The sequence below is a fragment of the Miscanthus floridulus genome, chromosome 19 (assembly GCF_019320115.1).
Source record: "Miscanthus floridulus cultivar M001 chromosome 19, ASM1932011v1, whole genome shotgun sequence".
In the NCBI taxonomy this organism is placed as follows: Eukaryota; Viridiplantae; Streptophyta; class Magnoliopsida; order Poales; family Poaceae; genus Miscanthus; species Miscanthus floridulus.
The window spans coordinates 105,583,621-105,587,450 of NC_089598.1; the positions used below are offsets into that span (position 1 = coordinate 105,583,621).

Below are 3,830 nucleotides of genomic sequence, written 5' to 3' on the forward strand. Positions count from 1 at the left end.
AGGCCCGCCCTTCCCAAAATGCCTTTTAATATCAACATTTAAAGGTATTTTCTGGCTACCTATAATACTTTTTAGAGGCACTTCCGAATTTGCCTTCAAACATTGATGGAAGCGTTATTAGAAATGCCTCCAAAACCAAGGTATCCATGCAACCCTTTCGACCAATATCAAATTAGCACATTAACAATGAGAGCACACGTTAACATTGGATGCATCAAACTTTAAAATCTTTCGTACATACATAAGCTTTCATACAGAAAGCTAAACAACTATGGATTCAGCGGAGGAAGACCACTACGACTTCACTGCAACGATTCAAATATTCAGTCAAGAGAACGAAACATCTCCAATCCATAGTCACATCTCCAATCTTTCGTACAGACTTAAGTTCTGAACTACTCTTGTGCAGCCATAAAATTCTTCTAGGTGCTGTTTCTCAAGTCCAGCAGACAAGCCTTTCAAGCTCTTGACAATAACATGCTCAAATTACAAAAGACAAGTACCTATAACTCAGTCTCATACTATATAACTACTAGTACCAGAAAGAGAATGGCGACACCACCACCAACAAGCTTCTTGCCATTACCAAATCCAAAGGTCAGCAACCTCTACCTTCTTCCCCCTGTCTGAGAATGGTTTTCCCCTGGCAATATAAACTGCAGAGAAGGAAATGGTTGGAAAAGGAAAGCACAGGGGAAGGCAAGTTGAGAAAAATACTGAAGGAAGCATATTCAGACCTAAAAATTTTCAAAGCATTGGAGAATCCGTATGGACATATAAACTTGTCAGCAACAGTAAAATCTCATAGTAAATAAATTACTATTATGGCTGATTAGTGGGCTCTAATAAAGGGAAAGCAACGTAACAAACAACATGACAGATTTCATAAATAACCATTCCATTGCAGGCTGGAATGGGTGCACCAAACTTGTTTTTCCAGAAATGATAAATCCCAGCTTTAGCTGATATCAACCAAGAAATTGTATTATTCAACTCTAATGGTTCTCACAAAAACACCTTGTAAGCTGCAAGGCAGAAAGGACATACGCCGATACACCATATAAACTGGAGATGTGTTGGCAAAGCATTGAACTAACCCTATACACCATATAAGCTGCAAGGCAAAAACATTTTTACTCATTTCAGAGGAAGCAAAGCATTAAAAAGGGCGTACCCAGTGCAGAGAGCTCCCGCTCTGTGCGGGGTCTGGGGAAGGGTGCCAGTAGCATTGCAGCACTAAAATTAAATAGGAAGGCAAATATTCAGGGATGTGTTGGCACGCATTGCACTAACCCTGTTCCTTCCTCGGTGATGAAGTCCTGGACACGGTAGCAGAACCAGAGCTGGAATTTCATAGTTCAACCTGATAACTCAATGATATCCAGTCTATAGAGAGTTGGATGAGAGAAGTCAGAACCCATAAGAAATGATCTCCTCAAAGCACAAAACTCGCAATTCACCTGGCAAAGGTCGCAATTCACCTGGCAAATGAAAATGTATGCTCAGAGTTTTCCACTTTCCTGCAGACAGGAACCTTAGAACTTTAATGGTAAAAGAGTCCAACATCTTAACCAAATTCATGATCTCCAAGAGTATCTGCGAGAAAAAGAAAGCCACTTCAATGCATTAACCAGTTATAAAAACAGAGCCTAACACTAAAATAGATGGGTGTGTCAAAATATCTCATTGAATCTGCTTCTATTGATTATATTTGCGAGTGGCATTCTTCTTTTTTATTGTGTCGACATGCAACTTTTTCAAAGACAAATAATTTGGGTAGGACCAGTCATAAATAATCCTCCTTCTCTACCATATTATATACCAACTTCTAACTTTTAGTTGGTGCCCAATTTAAATCTTTGGTAGTGAAACTTGTGAATCACTGTACTACAAGCAGGCCAATAGATAAAATTAGTAATAACAATGTTTTTTTTCTGGCATATTGTGAACCAGTATTTAGTGCCTTTGTGTGTGTTGAATGCTTGCTTGCTGGATTCAGGATAAAGAAGCTCGATTAGAGACATAACGGAATGATCATAGACATTCCCAATGATGAAAGAGCTCTGACCTAGAGAAAAGGTAGACTTTATATCTTGCTTACAGTGACCTGGGGTCCTTGACCCCTCTTGTTTCCGCAAAAAAAAATGGAGAAGGGACCAAATAACCTTAGGCTGGGATATCTCATCTGACTATAACGCTTATGTGTCGCTGCCAGTTACACGCTGCAAATGGTGAACTAAGTGAGTTTCAATGCATAGTGCATGTCAGAAATTACAGCTCCAAACTATAATAAAGATAAATATTGAAGATTTATCAGATATCTATAACATTGAACAGAAGAATCCATATGCACAAATCATATAACGGTCAATAGAGTTTGGTTATTAATATTGTGACTATATATATCATTTGGTTATATCCATGAAAATTACAATTATATTAGTCAAGAAGCCCAGTCAAATGAATATTATCAACTGTCGGATTACCACAAAACTACCACTAAATAACAACAGGTAACTGAACTTCACTTCAACAGTTGATATCAGAAAAGTAGCAGTCCCCAAAATTAACCAAGCAACTAAAAGTTAAGTACAGGGTCATGACTACAGTAGTCGTTGCCAAGTTCATATGGTAAAGATCATAAACAACAGGAGGGTGAGCTGCTGACACATGCTAACTGAATAACCGTAGTTACTAGCAAGCAGCTGGATATTCACCAGATCTTATATTCAGGAAACCTTGTTAAGCTTTACAGCTAGACTGATAGCAATCAAGCTTAGCATTACTCTACTGAGTGAAACATCCAGAAAAAAAGTAGTAATAGGCAGCAAAACATTTTGTAGCAATAATACTGCATGGTAGGTGCCAGCGTCAATCACCTATGCCGCGGCATGCCAATTAGAAATTTCATGTCATATATGTCGTATCCTCAGCGTGCAGCGTCAATCACTTAGGCCGAAGGCACACCGACAAGGAAGGAGATCATCATGAGTGCTAGAGAGGTAACCTTTGACGACAAGCACCTGTAGAGAATATAGGGATCTGGATCTCAATGAGGTCGCGCGGGTGAAGGTAGATCGATGGAGGATGTCAGAAATTCTTGTTACCTTGAGCGCATTTAATCGAACACATGTTGGGTGTAATCCATGTCGATACAGACACCATCATCATGCCCGATTCTGTGTTAGGCAGAGGTCTTCGTGGAGGAGCACTTGAGGATACGGCGTACCTGACGAAGCCGACGCTTCAGAATCTCGACGAACCCAGCAATCTCCCCGCGCCACCGTAGTTGTGCCGTCTTCTTCGTGCCGCCTCCCCGCAGCCGCGCCGTCCTCCACGCGCCGCCTGAGCCTGACGCAGTCACACCGCCTACCCACAGCTGCGCCGTCACCCCCACGCCGCCTCCCTGCAGCCGCGTCGTCCTCCCCGGTCCCCGCGCCGCCCGACGCAGCCGCGCTGCCTTCCCACAAAGGCCCGAGCTCGATCGGAGTCCCCACAGCCGTGCCGTCCCTTGAACCCTATCGCAATTTTGTTTCTAAATAATATTTTTTTAGTAGACTGTCGGCCTTCTGGGTCGACGGACCTCCTATCGGCATCTGGACAGCCGACACGAACCCATCAACCATATGTATTTTCCTCTCACACCAAACCAGCCAGCAGTAAATAATCCACGATTGTTTATGACCAAACGAACAGGCTGGCTCGCAAAGTGGTCGTAAACGAACAGGCTGGCTCGTAAAGTGGTCCATATCGGGCTGGTAGACCTATCGGCCGCGCAGGAGCCGATAAGGTCATGTCGGCTGGCCATAGAATATCTCCCTCCCCCCTCC

At 42.7% G+C, this 3,830-nt stretch overlaps 1 long non-coding RNA gene across 11 annotated transcripts; it reads right to left on the bottom strand.

The window, feature by feature from the left end:
* Positions 1-211: 211 nt before the first annotated feature.
* LOC136528405 (uncharacterized) lies at positions 212-3,582 on the bottom strand. Of its 11 annotated transcripts, none has more exons than XR_010777072.1 (7): positions 3,108-3,582; positions 2,880-3,023; positions 2,069-2,222; positions 1,461-1,596; positions 1,294-1,386; positions 1,048-1,114; positions 212-656 (listed from the first exon to the last, which is right to left on the bottom strand). It is a non-coding gene; the product is annotated as an uncharacterized lncRNA (long non-coding RNA). The 11 variants fall into 11 exon arrangements; XR_010777070.1 differs by having other exon boundaries at positions 1,018-1,114; XR_010777069.1 differs by lacking the exon at positions 1,048-1,114 and having other exon boundaries at positions 1,482-1,596.
* Between the last annotated feature and the right edge of the window lie 248 nt (positions 3,583-3,830).